The sequence below is a fragment of the Lutra lutra genome, chromosome 6 (assembly GCF_902655055.1).
Source record: "Lutra lutra chromosome 6, mLutLut1.2, whole genome shotgun sequence".
In the NCBI taxonomy this organism is placed as follows: domain Eukaryota; kingdom Metazoa; phylum Chordata; class Mammalia; order Carnivora; family Mustelidae; genus Lutra; species Lutra lutra.
In genome coordinates, this window is record NC_062283.1 from 111,218,813 (window position 1) to 111,238,859 (window position 20,047).

Genomic DNA, 20,047 nt, shown 5'->3' on the forward strand with positions numbered 1-20,047 from the left:
TTTCTGGTCACCTAATAGTATTCAAAAATACCTGATGGCCCATTAGAATCACAGCAAGTGTTTGTGAAGAATATTAAGATGTTTTAATTCATCTAGTCTGGGGAAGCTCCACCCCCCGCAAATACATGCACACACACATATACATATAATGAAAATCTACCATGCAGCTAGAAATAAATGATTGTCATGACGTCCCTAGACAATTCCTCCTGAATATCTGTTGTCACTGCCAGGTTTTGGACAAGAGCTTTAAAGCAAACAATTCAAGACTAGGTGAGTCATATACTTTAGATTCCAAGCATCTTGTTAGCCAAGATGATATTTTTGCATAAAAATTTAATTTCTGCCATGAATATGTCCTTAGCCAGATGGAAAATATCCCTCTTCTACATGGAAATTCTGGCAAACAGACAGACAGACCAAGACATTTTTAAGAAACAGCTTCAGACTACTCAAATGCTTACATGGCAGAATTGATGTTTCAGGGCTGTGCCGCCTAAGGCAAAGGAGGGAAGACCTTGACAGGAATACTTCTTTTTTTTTTTTTTTAAGATTTTTTATTTATTCATTTGAGAGAGAGAGAGAGCATGAGGGGGGTGATGGGGGAAGATGGCAGAGGGAGAGGAAGAAGCAGACTTCCCACTGAGCAGAGATTCTGATTAGGAACTCAGTCCCAGGACCCTGAGATCATGACCTGAGCTGAAGGCAGACGCTTAACTGACTGAGCCACCCAGGCGTCCCAACAGGAATACTTTAAAGGCAAATTCTCATATACAGTATTCATAGATTACCTGTAAAATGAATTAAACTCATCAAATCTTTTAAACACTTGAATTATTCTTATTTTAATCATTGATGATTCAGAAGACATATTAGGATTGGAATGTCACAGTTTGTTATTATGAACATCAGCTATTATATTGAAACTGCATGACATGCTGGTTAAAAATACCTCATAGCAAAGTTTATTGTATAAATACAATTGAAAAAATTGCTTCTGGCCATAAGGAACTAGTTTGCAGGAGCTCAATTTTTCTACCAAGAACAAGTAGAAAAGCTAGATAACAAAACAAAACAAAACAAAAACCAAACACCCCCCCAAACCCAAAAACCAAACAAAAACAGAAAAATTTTTAAAAAGCCAACTACTTGAAAGGGACCAAAAAGGCAGCCAGAACTTAGAGTTCAAGATCATGGAAAAAAGGGAAATGCAAGGTGAATTCAACATTTTACATTGTTTTCCCCTTCAGGAATTTGCTGATTCATAAGTGACACTGGGGGAGAGAGTGAAGATATAAATACAAAGTAGCTGCTAAAGGACAGAGAATATAAGTAGAGCTTTTAGCAGATTCACCCGGCTAAGAAGATTAAAAACTGAAGTTCAAGGCTAGCTAGTAGAGCCCTGGAAAACACACAGGCTTTCAATGGACTCTGAAGGAGTGTGACCTATGAATATGGCCAAACTGGAAATAGACCAGGCCTTATGTAAAACCTGGTTTCAATTTGCTCTGTCCCTGGTTGGATTAAGGTGATTGTCTCCTGTTCTAACTGCCACCAGAAGCTAACAAACCAACCAACCAAACAAACAAAAAAAAACTTCCCAAGGTGTAGATAACATCACCTAGGTTTGCAGTGTCAATATAAAGTAAATACAAAGAAAACTACATTTAAACACATCACAGTTAGATTGCTGAAAACCGAAGACAAAGATCATATCAAAAACAGCCAGACAAAAAACAGAAAGACACATTGCCTTGAAGAGTGCTATGTATAAGACTTGGTATTGACTTTTCAATAGGAAAGATAAAATCCAGGAAACAATGAAAAGATGTAAGTAATGCACTGAAAGAAAAAAAAATGCCAACCAGAATTACTTAAACTATCTGAGAGTGCAATGGCAGAAAGTAGGATCTTTTTAATAAATGGTCCTGGGCCAAATGGAAGCCTATACCAAAAGAAGTAAATTTTGACCTCTTCTTCGTATCATATATAAAAATCACTCCCAGGTGGATGACACAGCTAAATGTGAAAGGGAAATGTTTTCACGATTTTTGAGTAGACAACTTTTTCTTAAATGGGATACAAAATGTGCCAACTATAAAGGAAACAATTGAATCATTGCACTCAATTAAAATTAAGAACTTCTGTTCATTAAAGGCCACCATGAAGAGAGGGAAAGGATAAGTCATGAAGCAGGTGAGGATATTTGCAATATCCTCATTGCAAATATCTAGAAAAAACTAATGCAGAAAATACAAAGAATTCTTTCAAGTAAACAGGAACAACCCAATAGAAAAATGAGTGAGTAAATGACTTGTCACATCATAATAGTAGATATCCAATGGTCAGTACTCATATGTAAAGGTCCTCTACTTCATTAGTCATCACCAGGGAAATACAAAATAAAATTTCAATAATATATCAATAACCACTCCCTAGAATATGTAAAATGAAAAAAAAGAGAGGGGCAATACTAATTGTTGACAAAAATATGAAGCAATGGAACACCACCCAACTGGTGGGGGTGTAAACTATTTGTAGTATACTGTAGGGTAGTGTAGCAGTGTTGAAAACACTGTTGGTGTCTTGCCTGTGTCTTTCAGCATTTACCACTGACATGTACACTAGCCTGACAGTTTCTAACAGCAAACACCCATAATTTTTACCTGGGGAGTACCCTTGGGTGCCAGAAGTTGCTTGGTTGGCACGTGAGACTTCCTGCTGCAGGAGCTGGGGAGTTAAGATCCCCTGGGAGATGGCCTCAATAAATGACTTTTGGAATTAATAGGAAAATACCCCAATCTCTCACTCCTCAGCCGAAATAACTCAGGGTCGTACTACATCGCCTCCCAGGGTTTCATAATAGGACTAAGGCCCAGCTGTCTGCATCAGGAATCTGCTTCATAATTCTAGAGTTATTTCAAACCCACTTCTGCCAGTAGTCCAAGGAGCTTCACTGATCCTGAACCAGTTTCTGATATGCTTTGTTGGCTTAATACTCCTGTACCATATGGTATTAATCTAGATCCCATATCTATATACGGCACAGGTCTGGGGTTTTAATTTCTCATAGACAACTTACCCCTCTCTCCTGCTAAAGCATTGGACAAATAAGCAGGCTGATTTTTGTTTCAATCCAGTGAACATAGTTTTTTAGATCCCATCCTATGAACAAGGTAGATCTTCCAGCTAAGGGTTCAATACAAGGAATTCACTTCTAGCCTCACACAGGCCCAAGTTCATGTCTTTTGTCCCAGCCTCTAGACTTTAGAGCCCATATCTGATTTGAAACTCATTTGGGCAATAGTTCACTCCTGAGAACACTTGATTTTGATTTCTCTCTTCATTTTTGCTAGATGGAGTTTTTCCTTTCTTTCTTGAGCTCAGCTCTGACCACAGATACTGCTGGCCCCCATCTTCTCAGCACTAACTCTACATGGGCAAAGCTATTACCTTTTACCCTGACTTTTGACTGTCTGCCTGAGAGTTTTATATTGGATGTGAGCACACACTCAACTTTCAGATGAGGCAAACAAAAATCCCAGGACATTAATGCTCCCCAATGTACCTCTTAACCAATGAGAGATGGGGATTTGGTAGATAAATACCCTAGTCTCCTCACCCCTCAGTTGGGATAACTCAGACTTGTTCTATTATGCTGTAGGTGCTTACAGTGGTGACTTTTTCAAGTCACTTTTTCAATACACTCATAAAGGACTTTATTTCATCTCTTATGTCTTCATTTCTTGACTACCAGTGCTTCCTGGGATTACTGCATAAATAAGCGATGCATTCATGACTTTGTTTCAGGGACTTCTTTTGGGGCATAGACATCATCAACTAGAGCTAACCGTGTGTATGAACTGTGACCCAGCGATTCCCCTCCTGAGTATATGTACAATGGAAATGCATACAAATATATGCTAAATAACATGTACAAAAAGCCTGTAGACACACATTCATAATGCTCTAAGTTGAAAATAACCCATATGTCCATCAACCATGAGATGGATAAATAGATGGTACTATATTCATAAAATGGAATATTACACATCAAAGTGAATGATGAACTGTCACTAAACACAACAACGTGGATGAATCTTGCAAACATAATGTTGAGCTTAAGAAGCCAGACACAAAAACATATGGCCTGTTTAATTCATTGGATTCCTACATCATAGTATTGGTGCTATATTGTTACTGGAGTAATAACATGCAACTCAGAGTAAAAACTAGTAAATGAAAAATGAACTATCTTATACTGTAATTTGAAAAAATAAGGAAAAGCCAATTTGGATTTTCTTCTCCTTAAACATGATCTAAATTGTTAGGTGATCATGTATATGATGATATTTATTATTTTACAGTATGAAGCTTAAAAATCCACAATATTCCCTTATTCATTGATGTGCTTTATAATGTTAATAACTTAGTGGACGCTTCCCTCCACATCTGATTAATTATACGCACACAGTGACATCCATAGTATGCATGTGACTCTCATTTTAATTGATGCAATTAAAAATAATATGGCACAGATTTTTTTAAGCTTATCAAGCAGAAATTAATAAATGGATGGTTCACATTTTAAGTCATCAACATATCAAAAAGCAACCAGGAAATTGCAGGTAACTTTTGGTTGAGATAATTGGTTTGCTGCTCCAAATTGAACCCTTTGGGGTCAACAATTTCTTCAGTAACCCTATTAGCATATTTTAATACCTGTTGAATCCAGAGACTCACTAATATGCTTAGTAAATGGAATTGCTATTTACAGTTATTAGCATATCCAATCTCCATCCTAGCTACAAGACTCTGAAAGCATTATTAAAATCCCATCGCAGTAACAGAATCACTGTGAGTGTTTGAGATCATTCTGCCATAGAGCAAACAGGAAAATATAATCTTTCCTTCTGGAGAGAACTTTTTTCTTCTAGCCGTGGGCTCCTCATGTGGGCTTCTTGAGATGCAGAAATGTGCGCTCTGAAATCACGTTGCATGGCTTTGAATTCTGGCTCCATTACTTAGCAGAAGGGGAGCCTTGGGCTAGTTATTAACCATTGGGCCTCACTCATCTGTAAACTCAGAATAAGAACCATACAAGTTATCATAGGGTTTAAACAAATGCAATGCTCTTTGAACTGTACCTGGCATAAAATTAGGTACTTGGATTTATTTAACAAATATTTATTCAGCACTTACTAGCAGGGAATGTCTAGGCATTTAGATATGTCCGTAAATAAACCAAATACTCCTGCCCTCAAGGAGTTTGCTTATACTTCATCCAAAGAGACAAACAATAAACATAGCAAGTAAGTCATGTACATAGTATGTTGGAAGATGATGAGAATATGGGAAAAGGCACATGCAAGGTAGGGTCAGTGAGATCAGTGTCCCAGAGGGTCCAGAGAGATTACAGTAAATAGAGTGGTCAGGATGGTTCTTACTGAGAAATCTGAACAAAGGCTTGAAGGAGGCAAGGGGTTTTAGCTCGTGGATATCTGGGAAAAGAGAGTTTCAGGAACAGGAAACAGCTGTGTCAGATAGGCTTGGTGTATTCAAAGAACAATAAGGGAGTCAATGTGGTTGGACAGATTATGTGAGGGGTTGTAGCAGCTTGAGTAAGGAGATGGATCTTCTACGTCATTTCAGGCTACTATAATGACTTTGGCTTTACTCTGGGTTAAATTATTGTTGTCGTTACCTACCATTACTCTTTCTGAGGTAGGACAGCTTTGCTGTAGATGTTCAAGGTAATTCTGTCCCAAATTCATGCTACCCATGTGACAATTAGTGAAAGATGTGAGATTGGCCATGGCTCCCTTTAAGATTCCAGGACTTGCCAAGATTGCCAAGGATAAAAGTCATCAGTTGTTTGGCCTTGACTCAAGGTAGTATTAGATCCAGCCTATGTGAATGTGTGTCTCAGGGCGGGATCAGCACTGTCACTTAGGAGTGAGGCAGTGGTGGTGGATATTGGCTAAATTGATCTCTCTTCATAAGCATATCTATGTAAGTGTGAGGAGGCCAGTCACCAGCCTTGTGGCTAGCAGTAATTCAAAGAAGATCCTCTAGGCATTTCCACACCTCATGAAGCCACTTCCTTTGGCCACATCAGGGTAGGAATAGGAAATCCCCTTAAATGAGGAAGAATGTGTGAGAAAAAGGAAGAAAACTCTTTGGTTCTGTCTCCTCTCTGTGTGTTCCAAATCCCTGTCCTATCTTTCCAAAGCATATTCCTAGTATACATATGGTATACACAGGTTGCCTATATGTGTGCAATTTGGCATGTGTCGGTGTACTTGTATGAGTTTTAAGCAATACTCACTGTTGGAGTTATGATGTCTTTGGTCAGTTATAAGTGGAATATATTAGCAGTGTTTTCAGCAAATTATTGGAATAAGTTAGCCAAAGAGTTCACAGAAGTCTCCAGAGGGCATAGAGAAATTTAATTGCCTCTCCTTGCCCATGCCTGGCTTTTGGAGAATAACCTCAGCTGCTTTTTGAATAAGAAGCATTCCTTACTTCATGATTCTCCAGGTAACTGGCCAGTTTCCACTGCTGAATTGATTTTGTTCCAAATTTTCTGTGCATATTAAGTGGAATGTGGTGATTCATTGTCTCCCAAGTTCTTTGAGGTTCATAACTGAGATAGATTCTTCAGCTCAAATCAATGCGATCCTATTCCCTGTCTCTCCATGCTCATGGCAACATTGTCTTTTTGTGCCTCAGGGGCCACACATCTGGAAAAGTGCAATCTTCCTCTTAGCCTTTCCTGCTTGCCTCCTGCCCTTCTTCAAAAAGTTGTGAAGAGTTTGCCAAACGTACATGAACGCAAGCACTGAAATGTTTTGTTGTCTCAGCCATTTACAAATAATTTAACAGCCTACAAATTATTTAAAAGCAATCTAGCCAGAGTTCTCAGAACCTCCAATCATATTTTAGCACTTGCTGCTATGACAATCTTTGGGCATATTTTTCCACTCCTCCAGGCACTTTATTGGCTTTTTTTCTATTATCTCCTACAGGAAATTTATTTGCCCACCCAAAATTTTGTAAGAAAATCTTTCTTTCCTCTGGCTTTCCTGTTCCAACCAACAGAAAGGAAGAAAGCTTTTTTTTTTTTTTTTTGCATTTTTTCACCTTTTTCTTGGCTATTACACCGTACCCCCACCCACGTAGTTACTGAGCATCCACTGTGCATCAGGTGTTCTCCCACCTAATCCTCAGAGTAAGTCTTCAGGGTAGGCATTATCAATCTTTGGGTACCAGTGAGGAAGCCAAAGCATGAAGCAGGCAAGTTATCAGCTCGAGGCCACACAACTACCAAGTCCAAGGGCTAGGATTTAATCTAGATCTTCTTCTCCATGCCTCAAGCCATTCCTTGCCTTGCCTTTTCCACCAGATGGCTTATTATTCTCAGAATATACTTTATCATATATCCATTGGCTATCTCATTTGCTCTGTCTAGATTTCTAGACTTGATTCTTCTGGAGTCTGCTGTAGCCTATCCCAACCATATTTGTGAGTGGAGTAACAAAGAGTGCTTATGCAGCCTCACAGATGCAACACCAGTCAATCCCCTTCTAGTGAAAGTTCTGATATATTTTGATGTGGCTACATGGCTAGTGTTTTGTAAAGAGGGCACTTAGCCCAATGAGATCTCAAGGACCAGATGTCTCCATGCCAGGACAGAATTAACTTTGCACCCTGTGGAGTGTCTGAGAAAGACAAGTCTTCCTTTATCCTAAGCCAGGGTCTTTGGATGTTAGCAACACTGAAGGACACAAACTAAGGAGGCTGGCATTTACACCTCTGGGAGATTGACAGGAATGCCTTTCATTTGTTTGTTTGTTTGCTTATGACAGCAATGTCTTTTTCTTTGTTCATTGGTTTGTTTATTTATTTATGACAGCAATGTCTTTAAATAAAGGAAATCCAGGGAGCCAGAAATCTAATTTCTCATCTTCTAAAAATGCCAAAGCACTCCACTTTTAAATTACATAAGTAATTTAAACGTAAGTTTCAGTGGGAGCTTGTCTTTTTGTGGAGTGTATGTGTGTGACTGTATGAGGGAAAGACTGTGTGTGTGTGTCTACAGTGGGAGTTCTCAACCCGCAGAGAGTGGAATTTGTGCAAATCCAACAATTGGGAAACTCAGACCAGGCTCGAAACCAATCTCTACACTCACATTCTGCATTTTCTGTTGACTCAAAGGATTAAGAACCTCATTTCCAAGGCACTCTTCCTTCCCATGCTCCTTGCCTCTACTTGATTGACTCACCACCCTTCTCTCTCTAGCACCATCATTTTCTCTTTCTTCCTTATACATGTCATCCTTTTCTTGAAGATGCTTTTATTTATGATGCTGCCACCCTCGTATTCTCTCTCATTATATTCACAAACTTAAAAAAGAAAGCTGTATACAGTTCATAGCAACTCCCTTATTCCTCTCTTCAGATAAAATTGCTCTCTTAAAGACTCTCACAACCTCTAGTCACCTCACCTGATGGTTTCTACTCATTCTTTCTGGACTTGCTGTAGCTTCAGTACCTTGACAATGCTTTTGCCCTTGCCCTTGCCCTTGAGAATCTTTTCCTCCTTATCTTCCAGCACCACCCCCCACCTCATATCCATCTGCATCTGTCTCCCTCTTCCATTCCCTGAAACTCAGACTCTACGTGAATCTCTATCCAAACGACTGATTCTTTCTCAAGAACTCATAGTAGGATCGTTGTGCAGATGGCTTTGAAATTTACATGCCTAGTTCTATCCTTTCTCTTGGCTCCAGCCCTGCATATGTAACTATTAAATATTTCTACCTAGATGTCACATGATCACTCTAAACCAAAATGTCAGAACAAAGCTATCATTTTCTTCAGAGTTAATCCTTCCTGATGTCCTTGTATTTGGTAATAGCACAATACCCTGTATGTTACTACAGTGTAAGACCTAGTCCTCTGGTGCTTTCCCTCATTCTTTAGATGATGTAGATTTTCCTCTGTGACATCTTTTCTATGAATAGTTTTATTTCTATTCTCACTCGTGTCTCCTAGCTCTTTCTTGATCTATCAATAATCTCTTTCTCTGTACTCTAGGTACAATTTCTGCCCACTTTCTTTGCATGTTGCTACCAAACTAATCTTCCTGAAAGGCTTCCTCTCAACTCTTCACAACCCTTTTCTGTCTCCTCATTGCCAATGAAGCAGAGCCCATACCCCTTAGCCTTACATTCAGAGTGTCTTCACCAAGATTGCCTCACCCACCTTTCCAGCCTTATCTTCTACTTCTTTCCCACATAAGCCCTATGCACCTGAAGTTTCTCTACCCTTCACTTTCCAGAACTACCTTGCACACTCTTTGCTTATCCTTCCTTCTAGGAATGTCTGCCATGCATCCCTCTTTCCTTCCCACTCCCTTTGGTACTACTTCTTCCAGGAATCCTTCCATAACTCCTCTAACTGGAGAGGCCTCAGCCCTCATGGATATCCTGGGGTATTGGTGTCTGTATTTCGTATGTATTATTACATACATGCCTCAATTTTTCCCTATGCAGTCCCATTCATTATTCATAGAAGTGTTTTCTTTTTTCCCAACTACACTGTAATATCATGTTTATACTCCCTATGACACTTATGATAGAATCTTTCACCATTTTTTATTAAATAAGAGTGGTCTCCCCTGTGTGTGTGTGTGTGTGTGTAACATAAGGGGAGAGGTGGCACAAGATAATTCATTAAGATATGGGAAGAAAATACTGAAACTTTAATTTCTATTAATATTTTCCATATTTATTTTAAATTTATATTTTGTGAATGTTTTATAGAGAAATATTTGAATACAATAGTCATACATTCAACATTTAAATGCAGTACTCATAAAAAATATACCTGACAGTTGTCTTCAGTTGGATTCAGTAGAAACAGACTCTGAAGTAAAGAGTTCTATTTCATAGATGGCTGGGGGAACTCATGAAAGATATACTTGCCAGCAAAGAGGTAGGACAGGGCACAGGGAGAAGGTGAACTGCAATGTCTTTGCAGCTGAAGTCTCAGCAAATCCTACTGTGAGTTCTGGAGCTGGGAAGGCCCTTCAGAGTTTTCTTGAATTAAGAGAAGGGGTCTGGGCATTCCTCCTTCCTCAGTGGCCAGTTGTGAGCCATGCCCCCCTCCACTGCCCCAGGGAGGAGAGCGACTTCCGCTGAGAGTAATTCCTGGTGAAGGATGCAGCCGTGGCAATCAACAATGCATATGTGCAGGAACAGGGGATTATATGCATCAGCCCTGAAGAGGAGGATCTAAAGAGAGCACCACAGTATCCACCACAATGGCTTAGTCTGAGATTTCACTCTCTTTCTCTCTCTCTTTAACTGATAGGAGTACTATCAAAAACCTTTGGAGACCCTTGGGTCAAAGAAGGACTGAGGGAAAGCAGAGTAAGAACACCAACACTGCTTAAAGCCTCTCTTCTTTAGGCACTTTGCCAAGTATTTAACATACTCTTCTGCTCCATTTCAAAACATAAAGAGCAGAGAATAATCAGTGACTAACATCCTTCATGTGTGTTTCACGCTGCCAGGAAAGTGGACTATGCATTGAATTTGGTTTTCTAAAGATGGAGCTATATGATTCTCATGATGATAACTCAAGAATGAATAGTATTTAAAGGACAGTACCCATTTCCATCAATGACCACCTCCCAAGTTGTGAGGCAAGAATTCTACCCAATTATATTCCCTTTAACGCTCAGTAAAGGTTTCAGTCAACAAAGCTGGTTATTTCCACTCTGTGGGGGGACAGACAGTGAGCTGGAAAATGTCTTCCCTGAGACCTTGTTTTGAACAATTAGGGGATCATTTCTTACTGATGAATAATGTCTTTATCTCATACCTGCAATCTCTTCTAAAACTCGCAGAGACTGAGAACATTCACCTCCTCATCCTTTTCTCTTGGGTCCGTTTAACTTAGGTGGCTCTTCAATTCCTTTTCCAGCCCATATTCGAAGAAGACAGTATAGCATCATGGTAGGAGTTAAGACTCTAGAGTTGGACAGATTCAGGTTTTTTTTTTTTTTGTCCAGCTATATGCCTCCTGGGGGTGAGGGACCGTCTTTCCTTGAGCACCAGTTTCCTAATTGTAAATAAAAGAGAAGATTAGTACCCATCTCACAGGTAATTTATGATTGGAGATCCACACTCATAGGGTTGTGGTAAAAATTCAAGAATAAAAACTGTAAAGTTCTTAGCCTAGTACCTGGTTTATAGAATGCACACATTAAATATTGGCTATTTTTAAATATTGGCTTTTTCTTTGCTTTTCTCACACTCTTTTTTATGTTTCTCCCTATTCTCCAGGAGACTGTGGCATTATGAAATCTCAGAGTAGAAGGGACCTAAAGGGTAACCAAGTCGTATTGCCCATCTCCAACATTAATTATCCAGCACCTTTATCCTTTGCTCCCTGCTTCCCCCTCCCAATACCTTTTTCATAGCCTCCACCTTTAGCTACTCAGTTTGAGCATTAGATTATACCAGGCATAGATTTCTGTTTCTTGCTACCTGGAGAAAACCCACAGGCCAGACCACTGTGAAGTGCCAAGCCCTGGGAATGGCCACCTGTGAGGCCAGCCTGTTGCTTGTCATCTAGTGCAGAGTAAAGCCCCAGCAGTATCTGAGTCCTGTGCTTAGAGCCAAGTTAGTGTTAATTCCAGTGAAATTAATTCTTGGTCACTGTGACCACATTTCCTAATACAGATACAGCATGGGCTGGGGCCAGCCAAAAGGGAGCCATTTTGCCCAATGCAAAGAAAAAGAGCGAGGGGAACAACCATGTGAGTGTTGGTTGCCTTGCCACCCTAAAGCTATTGGTATAAAATTATTCAAGTTTTTAAGGTTCTAATTATTGGCTCCTTGTCTTGGTTGCTGACAACTGCTGAATTCCTCCCTCTGCAAATACCGAGTTGCTTCTCTTTCACATTCAACTTCATGCTTTCATTTCTTGGTTCCCATATTTTTCATTAAACGAATAGGCCAAATATCCTCTCATGTTGTCTTTAGGCCAAGTTTCAAAGGAGGGCAAGTTCCTGCCTAAATCCCAGAGCTCACAAAAATACACACACATACACGAAGAGAGAGAGAGAGGAGAAAAAAAAAACAATCCCCAAATCATAAGGCAAAAAACCTTATGATCCATTTGATCCTGGGGCCCTTCCCATCTGCCTGCATCTCTTTTCTACACCCCACTTGTCCTGCTCCTCTTGCTGTTTTATATTTGGAGATCTACTCTTAGAACCCATTCCAGGAATACTCAGGGTCTATCCAAGTGCCAGATTCTTTCCAAAGTCTGTCAAAGCCCAGTTTCCAAGAGTCTGTGAGAGTTACCCTTTTGAATCTCCCCAAGTGACAGACAGCAGCCCAGTGACACTGACAAGATTTCCTATCTTCATTGTTCATTTATCAGAAACCCTGTGGCCGATGTCAAAGAGGTTACTGCCTGTGTTCTCCTCTAGGATTTTGATAGATTCCTGTCTCACACTGAGGTCTTTTATCCATTTCGAGTTTATCTTTGTGTATGGTGTATGGTATGGTGTATGGAGAATGGTCGAGTTTCATTCTTTTATACATAGCTGTCCAGTTTTCCCCAGCACCATTTATTGAAGAGACTGTCTTTTCTCCACTGGATAATTTTTCCTGTTTTGTCGGAGATTATTTGACCATAGAGTTGTGGGTCCATATCTGGGCTCTCTACTCTGTTCCACTGTCTATGTTTTGTTTTTATTCCTGTACCATGCTGTCTTGGTGATCACAGCTTTGTAGTAAAGCTTGAAATCAGGCAACGTGATGCCCCTAGGTTTGTTTTTCTTTTTCAACATTTCCTTAGCAACTTGGGGTCTTTTCTGGCTTCCTACAAATTTTAAGATTGTTTGTTCTAGCACTTTGAAAAACACTGGTGGAATTTTGATCAGGATGGCATTGAAAGTGTAGATTGCTCTGGGCAGTAATCAGAATTCCTGTCCATTTCATTTAGGTGCTGGGCAAGAGGTAGAAAAACTCCATTGTGAAAAATAGCTGTTAACCAGTTCTTCCTGACTCCTTTGGACCCCAACCCACCCCAGAACACAGTCCATGCAGGGGCAGCACGCAGAACTGGTATACACATCTGTCATTCTCCCTGGGGGAGGTTTTCAGATCCTTTGAACCAGAAAAACAATCATCTGTATCATTTTTTTAAAAAATATGGTATTGGAAGGGGAGGTGAACCATGAGAGACTATGGACTCTGAAAAACAATCTGAGGGGTTTGAAGTGGCGGGGGGTGGGAGGTTGGGGGAACCAGGTGGTGGGTATTGGAGAGGGCACCACACCCAGTGCTCCATCCAATGGAGCACTGGGTGTGGTGCAAAAACAAGGAATACTGTTATGCTGAAAAAAAAAAAAAACACTAAATAAAAAAAAATTTAAAAAAATATGGTAGATTTCTCAAACACATGTTCCTGTGTAACATGTATACCTTTTTCATTTGTGGTCATTTTACCAGTAGTCAGACCTATCGTAATACACAGTTTCATAGCACCCTCCACTCAGGAATCTCATTGCACTTTATAAACAGTAGCTAATTGGAAAGGGATTGCTGGGTATTTATTTAATAATACAGTTGTATCTCCTGTTTTAACAAAATGTTCAGTTCTTTACTATTTATTGTCAGTGTAATTTCCTCCACATAATACGAATTAATGAGGAGAGAAAAAAGCAAATTTGTTTTTCATTAGTTACTAATTTAAGGATTTCCAAGCTGATTAATCAGAGTTCTTCCAGCCCATCCCCCCGGCTCCCAGGCACTCAACTGATCAACCATTTTTCTTCCTAAGAATCTCATTTGTATTTGTATCTCAGTATTTGTTTTGAGCTCTTAACCCATGCAATTTCCCATTTTATCCATCAGCATTTCTCACAGGTGTCTTTCTCTCCCTCACAACCCATATGCACACGACACAAACACGTACACACCCTTTCTCATTTCTCTAGCAACTCCATCTTCTTTACCATCTAGTCTCTCCAAGTTATGCCTATCTTCTTCCTTTTTTCCCCTTTCCCTTTTTTTTTTTTTTAACTACCTTTGAATCTAACTCTGTGGCCTCGAGGGCTATATCTTTCAATTTGGAGTTATTTCCAAATACCCACACAGACAGAGATGATAGCTTTCTGCTGCTGGGGAGATTATTAGCTGCTCATACTACTTTATCACAGGATTTTTTGTGTGTATCTAACAGTTGCTTATAAAATTTCTATTTTTCCCCAAATTCTCAAACAGCATACCTATCATTGTCCTGTGTTTTCTCCTTTATTGGGCCCACAGGCAAAACCCAATTATTAATTGTAAAATAAGTAGCTCTCCAGCAGAGAGAGACCCTCTCTCCTTTTACAGGAGCTTCCCAGCAGTGTTATCATTATGGATGTGTGGCCTACGGAGTTGTACAGGGTCTCATGCTTAGAAGGGTCCTGTGCCTGATTTAATGCTTTGTTATACCGGTTCTTAATAATATTTTAGTAAGGGGACATGCATTTTCATTTTGTGCCAATCATCATAGTTACGTAGTCAGTCCTATTTCCACAGTATTTGTTTCTTCCTTCAATTTATAGATCCTGGAACCCCATGTAAAGCCAGTGGGGTTGGCCTGGCCCTTTGGTGTTTGTTAGTATCAAGGAAGAGGTCACAACAAGCTTCTCTCATGAGTAGGAAATTTCCCCCATCATGTTTATCTCCACTGAGAGAATCTCCTCTGAGTCTCCTAGGTCATGTGGTGACTTTTACCCCAATGCATTCTTCTCCCCTGTCTTAGAACTCAGTTTTTCTCCTCCTAGGATTCCTTGTCTGAACTTTTTCTCATCCTCTTGAACCTTCATCATGAAGTGATTCATCCTAATCAAGTGACTGGGGGGTGACCCAACTCCATCATTCAATGGCAGAGACACTGAATCTGGTATTTAAGATCCTCTGGACCTAAAGTCTGAGCTCAGATATTCAGCCCAGCCTGAAAAAAGGCTTTCCTGATAGTGAGTAAAATGCTATCTAGAAACAACAACCTACAAGAGGTGAGCTGAAGGGAAAAGAGAGAAATGAGCACTTTGAAAGAAAGGGATGGAAGGATCATAAAAAGATCAATAGGAATAAAACAAAAAAAACTGGTCTAAGAAAGAGGTACAGGTTCATCACTTATGAAGATATATGCAAACAAGATGCAAAACGAAGTGAAAGGGGACAGGGAAGTTCTCCCCATGAGTATAAAACTGATTGAAATGTCAACTGTCATCTGTACATAAGGGCCTATTGTGAAGGAAAAGCCGAGACTTTGCTGGAAAACAAATCTGACAACAACTAGAACATGTCTTTCTCTTTTAGACACACACACCACCACCACGACAACAGCAATCATGATAGTATTATTCTATTTTACCTGACTTGCTCCTTTAGGCAGCTGCTCTTAAAGATCAGGGGCTTTATCTTTTTTGCTTTTGCTTAGGCATTGCCATTTGTTAGTATCTAGTATTTGGTGGGTATTTTCAAAATTCTAGCTCATTCATGGCCCTCCTTTTCAGTACATTGTGCATTGACAATGACATTCAATGTAGATTCAATAAGATTTGAAGAGTAACAAGCGTAGAACACACTGCTTGGATTCAAATTCCCATCCGGCTGTTGCCAGCTCTGTAGCCTTGGATATAGAGCTAAACTTCTCTGTGCTTCAGTTGCTTTATGTGTAGATGGGTTCTTGAGAGGATTAGATGAGATAATATACGTAAAGCTCTTAGCATGCCTCATACTTACTCAATAAATGTCAGCTATTACTATTGTGGTTGACTTTCCTCTCTGCCTTGTGAGAAAGCAGAGCTGGACTGTGCAAAGTTTTTAGTGAGGCTCCACTCTCTGGAGCTCTGGAGCCACATTCCCTGCCCCAGCCAGGGCCTAGAATCCTCCCAGGGTTCCATAGCATTCTCATCTCTCATGGAAGAAGCAAGGCTTGATCTGAATGTACAGTTCAGGGTCTTCTTCCTTCTCTTTCACCTTCCAGGCAAAGGTGATGTATCCCATATTTATTTCCTGAAGAAATTTGCCAGAAAGAATGTTTCGATCACACATCTAGAGCAGACCACAGAAATACAGTTGTGCTGTATGGATAATGTTCTTTCTAGATACTGATAAAGCTCATGCAATGGTGAATGAGATGGCTAGATGAGGATGATATATCGAATGCATAAGTAAGAACAAAACATTACACTTGGGGAAAACCTCTCAGGGAAACCAGTGGGACCAAGTAGTAGAAATACTAACATAATGGATAGGACTATAGCACCTGAAGAAAGGCAGTCACCTTTCTCTCCACATCTCTACAGCCCCTACAAAGCAATAACATCAAAACAATTATGCAATAAAATATTTAGAACATATTATTTAGTTCAACCTGCAAACACAATGATAGACCTTGGCATTTCCATTGCTTATAGTTTCTTTGTGGAAAGATTCACCCCATTAGGTAACAGCTGTCCTTGATACTAAAAAAACATTCAATCTTTCTTCTTCTTTTTTCTTTTTTCCAGATGCAAACAAGGGACATTTGTGACTTGCTTTCATAGTGTCTAAAGCACTTGGGTTTTTAATTGATTACTTTTTAGAACAGCCAAGCTTGCCATTGGAGAATTCTTTGAATTTTCAAACAAAGCCCAATGCCACAGAAACCCTGCAGAGCCCCTGAATAAAGGTACATTATATCCTGAAGAAAGCGTTTGATTTCTGGAGCAGCCATGCTAACATTCATCAACAACATCCTTCACTGCCCCCAGTAGATGCACATAGGTGAACTCCTGGTGGACAAGACTGTCATGTTCTGCAACCTTCTACTTCTGTTGACACAAGTACCAAGTTCTCAGACTGCATCTACTGACTAGAGACAGAGACCCCACAAATAAGTCAAATTATCAGAAGGCAATAGCTCTCTATACAGGAGCCAAATGAGTAGAAAAACAGCCTTTATGTGCCAAGCTGGTTTCTTTAACATCTTCCATGTGAAGGATCTCTGTGACAACATTGAGGAGATTATGATGGCAAGATAGAATCATCTAAGTCGCCTCTGTCCCCTAAACACAGTGCATTGTTTACAGTTGAATTGCCAATTGCTTAATCTAAGCTTTTTGAGTGCTTTTCACTGGTAAAAATAATAATAATGATAATGGGTTAAAAGAATAGCTTCCTATCCTAACATGTCTTCAGATCACAGCTGGGTGACCCTTTCATTCTCTTTGGTGCAGCAGCCCATAAGCATGAAAGGACAATAGCGATATAACATGTTACAAGAATGTCTTTAATCCAACGTGCTGTGACACTAATGGAATACATCTCAGACATGGTAATATTAAGCTATTTACATTAACTCTCCCTTGTTGCTGGCAATCACACTGTGCAAGTGTCATCTTCAACAAGAAGATAACCTTAAACATTCCATTTTGGCACAAACATCTTTTACTAGCAATGAGTAATCCCAGAAAAACAAGTGCTTCTACACAAATTTCCCTTGCATACACTGACTTAGGGTAAGGAAACAACAAAGCCTGACTAATTAACGAGATGTTTTGAAGCTAATGCTCAAGAGTGCCTACCCTTCTGATTTCCATTTGTAAATATTTTATTTTTGCTTGTAATGAAATTTGGAGCTAGTGAGACTTTTGATTGGCTTTAGTAGGTTTTTTGGGGGGAAGGGAGGGGAACAGAATTTCCCTCAATCTAGTATGAGGATCTGACATTTGTTCTTAATTTATTCAGAAAGTGAAATAAAATGTTTGGTATAGGACTTACGTATATATTTTCACTATCTATTCTATCAGTATTTCATTGATGTTCAAAGACTAAAGGAGTTTGATCTCTCTTCCTGTATGGAAGATGGGACGGGGGCCCTTTGAAATCCAGCTAACAGAGTATTTCTTATTGTCACTTGAGATTTGAGACAAAAAATTTCCAGAACATGCTTTCAAAGGGATTGTCAACAGGACAAACATAAACAGTCAGAGGCAACTCACTTAATGCAAGCAAGTCTAAACAAAACAAACAAACAAACAAAAAAGCGAAGCTGCAAAGCCAAACATTTCAGGAACCAAGAAGATTCAGTGAGAGAAAAGATTTGAAGTGAAGATGGTAGGTGACCCAAGTGATTTCTCTTATTTAGGATTCTGATCCTTATTCTTGCTTTTTTGGGGTACATATGGCTCCTGAGCTGGGTGTGTTGGAAGAGGCCAATTCCAAGTGACCATGATTGTCTTCCATGTGCAGGCTTTGTTATTTTAACATGGTACCCAAACATCTCAGAACACACTGCATTTGGAGATAGTTTTCATTCCATGGAAAGCCTACAATATAATAATACAGGTCAACAAAGACAGACAAAGTACATACTTTTTATAATAGGCATATCATTCTTGTGTAGATCCACAGGTCTTCAAATCATTCTCTTGCAGTTTAAATTTGACCTATCTTCCTACTTTCCTCCATTCACTGGTGGAAGAATGATGTGTTAGCATATAAGGATGGAGTTGAAACAGAAAGATGTATGGTGGAGATGAACATCTTCACTGTGATTAGGGAAGGGAGAATGATTCCTATGGACAAAGAATGCTTTGGATAAATTTACAGGTTTGAGAGACAGCTTAAGATACCTGGGATGGAAAGATTGTTTAGTGTATTTGAGAATGGTAGATATGCATAAAAATATTCAGGAGAAATGATGGATGTGGGAGAGAGGAGTGGAGCAAGGTAAGATCCAAGCAAGTTGGTGGTATTCTTAGGACTGCCTTCTAAAAGGCTACCTTTGTCTTTACTCGGTATTGATTTAATTCTTGGACCTTACTATTAGGTTAAAACTAGAAGACCTGAGTTTTTCAAACTGGTGAGACAACTTAGTATCTATGAGCACTTAGATAAACCTCTTATTTATTTATTTATTTATTATTTAAGTTAAATTAGTTAACATATAGTACATCATTAGTTGCTGGTGTAGTGTTCAATGATTTATCAGTTGCGTGTAACATCCAGTACTATGTGTGCCCTCCTTAATGCTCATCACCCAGTTACCACATCTCCCACCCACCTTCCCTTCTGCAACTCTCAGTTTTTCCCAGAATCAAGAGTCTCTCATGGTTTGTCTCTGTCTCTGATTTCTTCCCATTTTGTTTTCTCTCCCTTCCCCTATGATCTTCTGCAGTATTTCTTATGTTCCACATATGAGTGAAATCATATGATTATTGTCTTTCTTTGCTTGACTTATTTCATTTAGCATAATACCCTCCAGTTTCATCCATGTCGATGTAAATCATAGGTATTCATCCTTTCTGATTGCTGAGTAATATTCTTTGTATATATGAACCAGATCTTCTTTATACATTCATCTGTTGAAGAACATCTTGGCTCCTTCCACAGTTTGGCTGTTGTGGACACCGCTGCTATGAACATTGTGGTGCATGTGCCCTTTCTTTTCACTACATCTGTATCTTTGGAGTAAATACCCAGTAGTGCAATTGCTGGGTTATAGGATAGCTGTTTTCTTAACTTCTTGAGGGACCTCCATACCATTTTCTAGAGTGGCTGTACCAGCTTGCATTCCCACCAGCAGAGTAAGAACATTTCCCTTTCTCCACTTCATTGCCCACATTTGTTGTTTCCTGCCTTGTTAATTTTTGCCATTCTAACTGGTGTAAGGTAATATCTCATTGTGGTTTCCCTGAGGACAAGTGATGTGGAGAATTTTTTCATGTGTCTGTTGGCCTTTTGTATGGTTTATTTGGAGAAATGTCTGTTCATGTCTTCTGTCCATTTCTTACCTGGATTATTTAGGGTTTTTTGTGTTGAGTTTGAGAAGTTCTTTATAGATCTTGGATACCAGTCCTTTGTCTGATATGTCCTTTGCGAACACCTTCCATTTCATAGGTTGCCTTTTAGTTTTTTTTTTTTTTTTAAGATTTTATTTATTTATTTGTCAGAGAGAGAGCGGGAGAGAGAGCGAGCACA